Source organism: Columba livia, chromosome 12 (assembly GCF_036013475.1).
Source record: "Columba livia isolate bColLiv1 breed racing homer chromosome 12, bColLiv1.pat.W.v2, whole genome shotgun sequence".
NCBI classification, from domain to species: domain Eukaryota; kingdom Metazoa; phylum Chordata; class Aves; order Columbiformes; family Columbidae; genus Columba; species Columba livia.
In genome coordinates, this window is record NC_088613.1 from 432066 (window position 1) to 444206 (window position 12141).

Here is a 12141-nt window from a genome sequence, read left to right on the forward strand (position 1 = left end):
ATTAGCCACTGCAACATGTGGAGTGGATCTGGTGACAGGAATTGCAGGCAATGAGCCATTGGCAATGCCGCAGCCAAATGAGCAACAAATGCAGGAAGCCGTCGCAGAGACCACATTTTGGCCCTTTTTCTTCCTTCGCCTGCTCAGAGGCACTGAGCGAATTCCGGCAGCACTGCCAGTACCTTTTGCAACTGTACGAAAAGCGATGGGGCTGTTTCTGTGGAGAGAGCGGGAGGGCGGGTGCTCGGCATGGCGGCGGCGCCGCGATGGGTCGGCCAGCCCATGTGTCACCGAGTGTGCAAAGTGCCCCGGTTCCAACCAGAAAGCCGTTAGCTCAGAGCCCCAGGGCCGCGGGCAGAACTGCAGGGGTGAGCCTGTGCTTGGGGGCCGCGGTGGCGCAGGGCCGGTGCGGGCGGGACACGGCGTTCGGGGCAGTGCCGCTGCCGGGGGCCGCGGGGCCAGGCGCTCCACGGGGCTGCATGGGGAGCTCTGCCTCCTGTGCCGGTGGCCTGGCGCGCAGGAAGGGGAATTGTCTTCCTCCTTGACAAGACAGCTTTGTCAGGACAGCAACAGCCTACTCGTGCTGGGGAGGGCAGAGCTGACACCCGAGGTCTCTCTTCTCCGGTGGGTGTTTGAGAGTCTTTCACCCACATGTTTTTTGTTTTACTTACCACCCTGTTATAGTCTCTGCAGCTGTTGGTCCCCCATGTTTCTCTCAAAACTTTTAATTTCATCCAAAATCAATAAGTCCCACCCTTAAAAACGACTGGAAGCATTCCCTGAAACTGATTGCTTGTGAAACGTTCTTGCGTGGCTGAGAAGATGATAGAGCTGGATAAGGAATCACATTTTGCTTTGCCAAGTGAGTCAACACGATGAAGCCAACAATCAGCCCATAAACACGAGGCAGAACCTGGCACCTCCTTGCAGATAGACAGAGAGATAACACAGTATGGAGGCAACATGTCCCATATTACCCAATAGGCAGCTAATATGGATTTGCAATGTCCTTGCTGAGGGATGGAATAAGAGCAGAGAGTTTGTGGAAAAGAGACTTAGTTTGCGGAGAAAAAGATGAATTAGAAATACTACATTGGCCTGCTCAATACCTTGGAGACACGCTGGGATTCTTCACCTCTCGCACTGGTGAAAACAACAGATTCCTTTCAGCTCGTTGTTCTGAGCTCTTACATCTTTTTCCAAAGAAGAACATGGGTAACACTTCAATCTTATCTTCAGCACTATTACTCTGATTCCTCCTTCTGGAAACCAGGTCTCTGGTTCCTCAGGCCTGGCTGTGTTCCACCACGAAGTACAGATGGCTTGGACCTTGCACAGCCCTCAGAGCCCAGAAGATTGCAGAGGCTCGAAGACACAGAATCTCGCTCTCAGACTGCCCTTCCCGTCCATCGTTGTCTCTGTGCTCGTCAGTTACACCGGAGAGTGAAGCCAGCCAGTTCCAACTGCCTTGTTGTGTGTCATGCGGCTCACTGATCTAGTAATACTAGATGGGCTTGTGTTTCCAGGTCTGACAGAATTATTTATACATAAACCAGCCTCATTCCTGTTTGTTCAGATCAGTTTTCTCCTTGCACTCGAGTCCAGTTTTATGACAACAGAGTTTTAGGGCTGGAGAACCTTATGAGGTCGCTGGGACACCCGGGGGGACGTTGGCACTGGTGTGTGACACACGAGTGGGGCCCCGGCACTGGCCACTGTGCACGGCTGTCCCGTGTGGTGCAGAACACCGGGCTGTGGGGCACAGGGGGAGCGGTGGCACCGGCCACTGTGCGCGGCTGTCCCGTGTGGTGCAGAACACCGGGCTGTGGGGCACAGGGGGAGCGGTGGCACTGGCCACTGTGCGCGGCTGTCCCGTGTGGTGCAGAACACCGGGCTGTGGGGCACAGGGGGAGCGGTGGCACTGGCCACTGTGCGCGGCTGTCCCGTGTGGTACAGAACACCGGGCTGTGGGGCTGTGGGGTGCGGGGGGAACGGCGGCCCCGGCGCCGAGGGGCCGACCACTGCCGAGAGGAAGACAGCGAGAGCAGCCTGGAGTTTGTCTCAGTTCTTCAGCTGCCAAAAATCGTGCAGCCATTTCCCTTTTCCTGGGGTAAAGTCATTGACATCCAGGGGGAAGGTCACCTGCTTGGCTGTGCTGTGGTCTCTGGGACATCCGCCCTTTGCATTTCTTCTGAACTTGTTTCTCCTGGGCTAAAAAGGCTGGAAGCATCTTGGTTTTGTGTGGTTTGGTTGGTCGGTTGGTTGGTTGGGGTGGTGTTCTTGTTGTTGTTGTTGTTGTGTGGGGATTGTTTTGTTTGCTGTTTTTTGTTGTTGTTGGGGTTTTGTTTGTTTTGGGTTTTGTGTCTTTTTCTGCCACATTAAACCCGCCTCTGTTCAGCTCACGCTCAGCAGACAGTACAGATGTGAGGTGCTGGGAGCTCAGTGGTGAGGCAGGACCTGAACAGCGGCAATCCGTTTGAAACAGACGAGTTTTGTGTGTTTCTGGTTCAGTCTGTTTCGTTAACACCAAAGGGGGTTGTGTCTGAGAGCGCAGAACCGCTGCCGATGAGCGCTCTGCTGGTGACACGTACAGAGGAAGGAAGCACTGAGCAGTCGATTGAAACTCCTGGCTTCCCAGAAAATAGCGTGAACAGGGTTGTCAGACACCTGACCGAGATTCTGGCGCAAGGGAATTCCACTTTGCTTTTAAGCTGTGTTTTCTGCAACGTGGGTGTTTTCGCAAGCCTTCTGCTGTGGATTGGCCAACAGAGCGCTCATCCTCCAGCAGGCAGCTCCGCTGAGTCCCTGCGGCGGGTTCGCATCCGTAACCCCCCCGAGCCTCCGCTTTCACAAGCTGATGGGCACGGTGGGGTGGGCGCTGCAGGGGGTCACAGAATGTACCAGCCTGACAGAAATGTCGAGTGTGCCTCAGTATGCTGGACCAGCTTTGTTATCTGCCTGGGCTGAACTGCTGCAAGGAAGATCATAGAACAACAGGTTTATATTCTCTGAGGCTCAGCGACAGCTGTCTGTTTGGTGCAAACTAGACCAGAAAGTTCGTATTCAGGTTGACTCCATGTAGGTGAGAACATGACGCTGCATCAGTTTATTTTTGCATCTAGATGGAATAAAAGTCCTGAAACAGAATTCATCAAAATGAACAAAGTGCAGCTGTGCAGGAGCTAACAGAGCTCCGAATGCGCAGCTGGCTCCAGCAGCCGAAGGGCCCAGGTGGCGGGGAGGGAGCCCGGATGGCAGGAGCAGAGGCTGGTGCGCCTGGAGGCAGCGGGACAGGCAGCCCCGCGGGCCCCGCGGGCCGGGACGGCGGCGTTCGCAAACCGGCTGCACGGAGACGCCATCTCTGGTCTGTGCTTCCAAAACAGCGCTGGATACCGAACGAAGGGGCTCCTCAGGGGCAAAACTGGAAAACAACAGAATGCTAATAGATGCAACTACTGAAGGTTTTTCTTGTATAATTGGGAGCTACAGTAACAACAACAACAAGAAAAATGTTATTATTATTATTATTATTATTATTATTATTATTAAAGCTGCCAGTTTCTTGATTTTTCAGAAAAATGAGACATCTGCCAATAATTTAGAAGCACAAAGGACTCCCCAAGTGAACTCGCAACAATAGTTTATGAAAGCACCCAGAACATCACATGATGAGCAATAATCAGGTCTGACAAGGAGGCTTTGGACAATATGGTTCCAGTTACAGTTATGTAAAATGTTAAAGTCAATAACATCGTTATTGGTTGAGTGAGACACAGACCAGCAATCAGCTGCCCCGCCGCATTCTGCTATTTCCTATTCTACAGAAAATTTAAAAACATAAACCTTGAGACCAATAGGAGGTTTAAGGCGGCTGATACCCACAGCCAGAGACTGCCGTGGCGGCAGGGTGGTGCTGACCAGGGACTGTGCCCTTGCGTGGCTTTTCCTTCGGGTCTGCAGGTGAAAGCTGTGGGCCCCAGCGGGGTGCTGAGCACCCAGTCCCGGCCAGCGGCTGCAAGGTCCGTGTCTGGTGAACAGATGCCACACCACAAACCCATCATCACAAGCGGCTCTGGTCAACAGCCACGGCCAGTTTAACCCTCCCCACAGAGGAGCTGGGATTGGAGCGGCCACGGTGGCTCCGCTGTCACGTCACCGCCCCGGCTGTCACCCCAGGGTGTCCCCGCGGAACAGCCGCCCCTGTCGCTGCCGGCAGCCGTGCCCGTGCTGTGGGACAGCTCTCCGGCGGGCTGGCTGGCGATCCTCCCATCGCTGCTCTTGGGAGCTGGAGCAAACAAAAGGCGAGGAGGGGAGGCGTCCCTCCACACCTGCGCGTCACAGCCCTTTTACTGCCGATGGCTTTCTTTTCCAGGTCATCTGCATGAGGTTTCCCTTGCCAAATACTTTTCATCTCTACTGTTTCTCCCTTGGGGATGCACTGTTTTATTTTTCCTCGTCATGTATTACACCAGCATGCTTCTTCCTTCCTGCAGGAGCCGGGGCAGTTCTCAGACAGGGCACACGAGCAGCACACCCCGGCCAGGCTGGACTGACCTGCCCAGGACAAGCCCGCGGGCACATCCCCTGTGCCCGTCCGTGCTGGGCTGCAGCGGGGACACGGCTGCGGGTGCTGGCCCCACAGCGCGGGTCCTGCCCGGGGCAGGGCCAGCAAAGCGGCCACACGGGGAGAGCAGGAGGGACGGACGCTGTCCCTTCCGCAGCTGGCCCTGCTGTGCGAGGGACACGGGCAGCTCTGCGGGAAGAGCTCTGTGCTCGGGTACGGCAGGCAGGGAGCTCCAGAAAGACTGTAGAGGGGACTCAAGGTGCAGGAGGAATGACTTGAACTTGGCATGGGAGTGATGCAGGGTATCTTGGTGCAACATGCACAGACAGATTCAACAGCTGGCCGTTGGCATTCGTGCATTGGGTCACCGGCTTGCTGAGGTCTGGATCACAAATTGCAAAGGTTTTCAGAATGAAGGATGGATAAGGGAACTAAAGGGCAAAAATCAGGAAAACTGGTTCTCCTTATGTGCATTGTCATGGGGTTTAGGGGATGCACCGTGTGGCGCTGGCTCACCTGTGTTACAGCAGGCTCTGTGACAGCGGCTCTGCACAGCTGTCCCCTGTCACCGCTCTGCACACACACCCTGCAGCACAGACCGGCTCTGCACAACTGTCCTTTGTCACCGCTCTGCACACACACCCGTCAGCACAGACTGGCTCTGCACAACTGTCCCCTGTCACCTCTCTGCACACACACCTGGCAGCACAGACCGGCTCTGCACAGCTGTCCCCTGTCACCTCTCTGCACACACACCCTGCAGCACAGACCGGCTCTGCACAACTGTCCTTTGTCACCGCTCTGCACACACACCCTGCAGCACAGACCGGCTCTGCCCGAGCGGGTTTTCCATCCCGGGCCCCGGTCTGTGTGTGCTGCTACCTACAGATTCAGGAGAGACACAAAGTGCTAGTGCAGGAGTAAGTGTACCGCACCGCCTCAGCTTTTAATAAAGGTCTAGGGCACCTTAGACTGCTTCTTCAGCCACATAATAGATTTATGATGAAAGAATGGACTCCTCAGTGTCCAATAAGCAGTGAAAATCTGCTTAAGAAGTAAATTGTGTAAAATCTTACACCTCCAGGACATTGCATCAGCGTTTTTGTGACCTGCACTGTAACACCGTCATACAGCTGTGCAGTTTTGCTGCAGTTTCCCGTGGGCAATTCCCTTCCCAGAGCAGCTCATACCACGATCAGCACAGCCTAACTAAGCCCTCAGTCATGCCTCAGCTGAGCCGTGGCGCATCTTTCCTCTGCGATGTTCGTTCGCTCTGTTATGGGGTCTTTAAGTAGCAGGGTTGGAAACCAGAACTTAAATGAGCTCCAAGGTGTACTGAGGAAGAGCTGTGCCTGCTCGGACAAAGACCAGTGATGTCAGAAACTGCAGATAAAGGAAAGCGTTCCGATGCTTGTTTGAGCTCCTCGGCCCGTTGAAGCAGCGGTGTTTGAGCGGCTGGAGGGCTGGCCTGCTGGAGGCGGCCGCAGCGGCCCGTGGGTTCGGTGGATCCCGTGGATCCCCCGCAGCCCTGGTCCCTCACCAGGTGGCCGTCCCTGGCCAGCAGCCCGTCCCAGCTCCTCCCAGCTGTGCACTGGGCAGACTGGTCTGCCCACAGGGCTGCCTTGGGCCAGGCTTTAGGGAGGAGCTTAGGAGTCACAACACCATGTATGATCTCCCCAGCTCTTCAAACTCTGCCCAAAATGCAGTTGTGTAAGACACGATAAATGGTAGAAATGTGTGTTTCATTAGGCATGAAGTTTCTTAAAGTTCTCGGCACCGCACTGATTGCCTTGGATCAAATGGGCCAAGCACTTCAGTCATTTCCTCAAGCTGCGTGAACAGGCTGTTCTGAAAATCTGTCTCCAATTTGTAAAGAGAAGGAAAGTACGTTAGTGATTCTTCGGAGGTGACAGGGATGAATTTGGGCAAGGGGAAGAAAAACATTTCAGGTGACTGTAACTGTTCCAGAAATATTACCTAAGACATCTGCTCAGTCCTGTGTTTAGAGCAAGCTTGTTTTGGGAGGTGTGACCAAAGGCACCGAGCGCCGTGCGGTCTGCGCTCCCTGTGCAGCGATGCTGCCAGCTGCTGAGCAACCTGGCCGTGGGCTCACGCTGCTCCTGGGCAGGGGCCGGCCGCGGGTCCTGCACGTGCCCGGGGTCCATCGCGCTCATCTCCCGAGTGCCTTCTTCTGCGGAGGGGACGATGCTCCACCAGCTGCCCCTGGCTGGGACAGGGCGTGCAGGGTGACTGGTGGACAGAGCCGCGTCCTCTCACTAATCTCTGCCATGAACACCATCAAAACGCACACGGGCGGTGGCGAGGAGCCAGGCAGTTCCCCTCCCCGGAGCACGTGGGGTTTGGGCTTTCTTGGGTAAAAGCAGCGTGAGCATTGGACATCAAGGACAGGTACAGGGAGAGTTCAGCAGCCTGTGGTCCTGAGTTGGAAGGATGCAACACATTGAGCAACAAGAGATGTAAGACATTCTCGCCTTTCAGAACTGAAACACATGAAAGCCAAAACATTTTCTGCACCCATCTGCAAAGACAGTTTTTGAAGCCTCTTAACCCACCCACGTGAACTCACACGTCTGTCTAACGAGACAAGGCAAAGTTAGCGGTCCAGGATTGACACGAACGGCCAAAACATTTGAAATGTTAAGAAGGTCTGTGTAGCACCAGGCAGTCTGAGAACAACCCACTCGGGTAAGGAGGAGGCGTGTGGGCGGCAGGGTGAGGCTGGATCCCCGCGGACTCCTCGTTTCGCTGCAGGTGCTGAGGGGGGGCGGTCCCGGGGCCGGCGGCTGCGCCTCGGGAGCACAGCGACGCTCCGCTCCCCGCGCTGCCCTGCGCCGCGGCGTCCGGAACACGTACAAAGGAGACCTCACCCGCTTGTGTGGCTTTTTCCCCCAAATTACGTGGTCTTCATTGCTTCCCTGTCATAATCAGGTGAGAACAGTAACAAGTTCAAATCCACACAGGCACAAACACCCGTGGCTGATCACGCTCTGCCGCGAGGGGAGCGCGATGCCGCTTGTGCTCGAGATTCTCTTTCAATATTTGCTTTGTTATTCTAAATGCATCACAAGAACAGTTCTTATTTTTCTGATACAGGCTACTGTGGTTGGAAAGGACTTTGTTATTTCAACACTTAAGGGACATGAATAAGGAAGGTCTTCTGCAGCTATACCGTAACTAGGTTAATCAGCTTGTAGCTGGGGTAGCACAGAAGTAGGACTGTCAAAGTAATACTGTTGGCAACTGGCTAATGGGTCACGCCTGCAACTTGCCTCAAATGAGTGGGAGCAAAACTGTTGAACTATGTGCTATCGGCCTGATTCTGCTCAAGATTAATGGCTACAAGTGACTGATTCTGCTCCTGGCAAGCTCCACAGGAGCACCGTAACATTTGGGCTCCCAAAGGCTGTGGAGTTGTGCTCTTACAGATCACCTGGTGTGGACATTTTTTTCAGGAAACAAAAGAAAGGAGCAGCTGTTAATTTTGAGTCTAGGGAGACGTTTTTAAATGGAATGTCCCTATCTATCTGAAAAATGTTATTTGCTGAGGTTCTGAGCAGCCAAAGGATTTCATCAGAAAAAGTCTCCTCTTGGTGTCTGATGTATTTGACAGCACTCTGTAAATAATCGTTTTGGTACTGATCCAGCAAAGCACTTAAGTGAATCCTTAGCGGTAAGCACATGGGTATTTCATACGATCATGGGCTGGGCTGGCGGGGGGACCGCGGAGCCCGGCGGCTCCAGCCGCGCGTGGGCAGGACCGTCCCCAGCAGGATCCCCAAAGCCCCGGCCACCTCGACCATAGCATCTGAAATATTCCAACAAGAACGATGGTTTCAGTGCTTAGGCTGAAACAGAAGCTTTACAGATGAGGTTTGACCAGATCTCTCGCAGTTAGTTTAAAAGCAGCAGTTTTAGAAGCATTTTGTGTGCTGCAGACAGGCACGACGAGCTCGCTGCAGATGTGTGACTCCACAGGAGAAGGAAACAGAAAATTGCACACCATAGAATTTTCTGTCTGTGGTCAAAGTGGCAGAAGAAACGGTGTGATTTCCTGTGACGGTCGCATTCAAGAATAATTAACTGTCCCCAATCTACTGTTTGTTGTACTTGAGCACAGCCTGAAGAGTATTTATAGCTGTTTTCCTGTGGCATGTACAGAGCATGGAACATTTTGAGCCAGATTCTAATACACGGGGCTGCACTGAATAGCCCTGCAATCACCTCCTTGGAGTAAGTTCCTGTGTGTAAGATACTCACACTAACTCTCACCTACCCAGCTGCCAAGACTCTGCTGCCAAATCCTGCTCCGACATGTTTAAGTCATACAAAGGCGAATACTATAAGGATTCCTAGTTAATACAATCAGGAAAGGCATCCCAAAGGACTTGATTACTAACTTGTATAGTTAGCTCTGTATAGGATTAAATATGTAAATACTGGGAACCCCTTCAGCCAGCAGAGGCCAGTCCCAGCACATACATCTTTTATAGGCTGCTGTCACTGGCATTTCCCTGTTACCGGCTTTCATTTTAACTTCAAGGCAATTCTATCCAGCAGCTAAAATACTGCGCAAGGATGAGAACCTTTTAAATGTGCAAAGGCTGTGTGGCAATGGGAGCCACACCTTCGCCGGTGTTTGTAACGGGTGCAGTTCCCACTGCAGCACCTGACGGGCGTATCCGGCTACTGCAAGAAACCCGCCTGCTGCTCCCGGCCTCCCGTGCTGAGCAGTCACTGCCGCTTGATCTTTCTAGGGATGAGCAGTTGTACAGTGGCTCCAGAGAGCGTTTTCGGCTGTTACAAATCTGATCTAATGCAGCTGCTCGCCAGGCGAGCCTCCCTGCAGAGCGACCTCCCCGGCTTTCACGGGGACGCGTCCGTTCCGGATCAATAAGATCGAGTCTCTGCAGAGCCAGCTTCCCTGTCCCAGCAAACAGAAGCAGCGTGTGTGGTGGGGTGAGGGTCGGTCCCTGGGGGATCCCCGGGCAGGGGCTGGGGCAGCCAGCAGGTGCTGTAACAAACACCAGCATCTCGGGAACTGAGTGTTTGGTGAGGACTCAAAATGGTGAACTCTAATTAGGGCTGAAAGAGCCAAGCTTTAACTTTGTGAGCCTGTAGGTAGCATTGAAAACAAAGCCAAAAATCCCTCTGGTATCAGCAGTGCAGAACAAGCTACAGAAAGAACGTAGGAAATATTTATGTAACAGCTGGAGTGGTGTCTGCAACACCGGGATGGGTTTGTCTTACTGTCAGTACCACGGTTTCCTGACTAATATCCTACATTTTCTTTTTAAAGCCCCTTCCTCGAGCAAGCGGGGTCAGTCACGAAGACACGAACACAACCGGGTTGTGAAGGGCAGCGATACACAGTGTTAGTGCAAATACTGTCACACTTTGGGATTTAACGGAATTAATTAGTCTCAATATTGACTGTCTTCTTGAGGCTGGCAGCACTAGAGGAAAGCTAGTGCTTTGGCAAGAGGAAAGAAAGAAAGAAGAAAGAAAGAAGCAAGAAGACAGAAGAAGAAAACTAGTGCAATGGCAAGAAGCAGCTGTTCCCTTCTTTTTGCTGGGAGGAGAAGGAGGGACGGGGCCGGTGGGGCGGGGATGCTGTAATGGGGGGACGTGGGCAGTGCTCGGGTGGGCTCTGAGCACACGGGGACACCAGCAAACCTGAGTTCCCCATTCCGGCAGCTGTGCTGACTGTGCCCCAGGCTCCGAGGTGCCCGAGGCCAGCGCCGCGCAGCACCGGGACACGGGACAGAGGGGCCGGGGAAGCGGTTTGAGCTCAGGACGGCAGCGGGTGTCTCATCATGGCCGTGGCCGTGCAGGAGCGGCCCCAGGGCACGGGACAGCGAGGGGACAGCCCAGGGCAGTGCCGGGCCCAGTGCCTCCTGCCTGGGGGTGGGAGGGACCCGTCGGGCAGCAATGTTACACACACAAATGGTGTCTTATGGATTCCCATTGTGTTCCCACAGGATCTGCTCCCTGTGCGTCCCCAGCCGAGCCCGCACAGGCACCGTGTCCGGCAGACGTGTCACTGTGTCCGGCAGACGTGTCACCATGTCACTGTGTCCGGCAGATATGTCACCGTGTCCGGCAGACGGTGTCACTGGGGCTGAGTGGGGGGAGCAGCCAGGAAAGAGAAAAAAATGCTCAAAAATCGCTAAAACACTGCAGGGACCTGGGAGGGAAACTGCAAGCTCATTAGGTCAAATGTTAACTGAAATCCCTCATTCTGCTTTTCACTGTATCCAAGTGATAAATAAATATTTTAACATTCTTTACGATGAACTAAAACATAAATGATTTGGTCTTGTATGAAAACAGTTAGAAAGCAACTATCAGACATTTGTGTTGGTAAACAAGCTCGCATGAGTACAAACAGGACTTATACAACAGAGCTAACGTGGAGCTGCTTTGAAGAGTCCCAGAGGATTTATGTCAAGTTTTAATGTATTCTGTTTGGGCAAACTTTTTGTTAATCTGACATTAGTAATAAGTAATTGTCATGTGAAATGATTTCAGTTTCAGCCCTGCGAGGGGTGCACTGCCGCGCGGCCCCAGAGATTCTCATTCCGCGCTCGGTCCCCGCGGAGCACGTTTAACAAATCCAGCTGGACCGTAACCATCAAGGTTCCCAGCAGTAACTACGGCGAGTAACAGTTTGCTCGCATTTGCTGCGCTATCTCTAGGATGTGCACGGCGAGAAGAACGTGTTCTTTTTAAATATTTCTAGTGGAGAAACCATTTGTAAGATACGTATAGCTTGAATAACAGAATACATGCAAACGGCTTTTTTTAATTAGGAGAAGAGAGAAAAGTATGTTGAAGGTTTTACAAGTGGGATGCGTTGCTGAATGTCCGTTTTGTGTTGCAAATCGTGCTGTGACCCGGCCCCGCGTTCTGCCCCTCAGCTCGTCACCCCACCCCGCCGGGCTTTATGTTCTGTTCCATACGCACACAGCCCCTGGTTTCCAGATGACTCGTGTTCTGCCAAACAGGCCAGGCTACCAGATTAATCAGTATCAAGAGTTTTAATTCTCTGTTTAGGTAAGAGAAGCAAATCTCAAACATTGAACTGTATCTTGGTCAGCATTGTATTTTTCAGATTTTTCTGAACACTTATTACATTAAAAAACAGTGAATGAATTATTTCTTAATTACAGTATGATTATTCCTTTTGTTTGTCTGCTGTATCAAGCTGCATTAAAAATCAGTTAAAATATAGATGCAGACTTTTGAGATCATTTGTACAGTTAAAGGAAATGCTATTAAATTCTGAGTGTGTAAAAACATGGTTATTTTAATGTTTAAAGTATTTCAATAGATAAACAAAGCGCTGTCCCCATGCAGTGCATCTCATCGGCAGCACGGGTCCCTGTGTCCGTCCGGTTTCAGCACAGGTCCGATGGGCTCCCGGCCCGCGCTGGGCGCAGGACGCACGGGTTCCTGCCCGGTGCTGCTGGCCCGCCTGGCGACCTGGGCTGAAACGTCCCCCTGGCCCCCTGGGACACCTGGAAGCGGCGGTTTCACTTCGCAGTAAACTTCAGTTT

The 12141-nt window shown here is 52.8% G+C and overlaps 1 long non-coding RNA gene across 1 annotated transcript in view; it reads left to right on the top strand.

The window, feature by feature from the left end:
- The window catches only part of LOC110363881 (uncharacterized), a 36719-nt gene extending 24904 nt beyond the window's left edge, over positions 1–11815 (top strand). The window contains exons 3-4 of the long non-coding RNA XR_010475589.1: positions 9882–10126; positions 10564–11815. This is a non-coding gene — a long non-coding RNA (uncharacterized LOC110363881). The remainder of the gene's footprint in view (positions 1–9881; positions 10127–10563) is intronic.
- Positions 11816–12141: the final 326 nt, after the last annotated feature.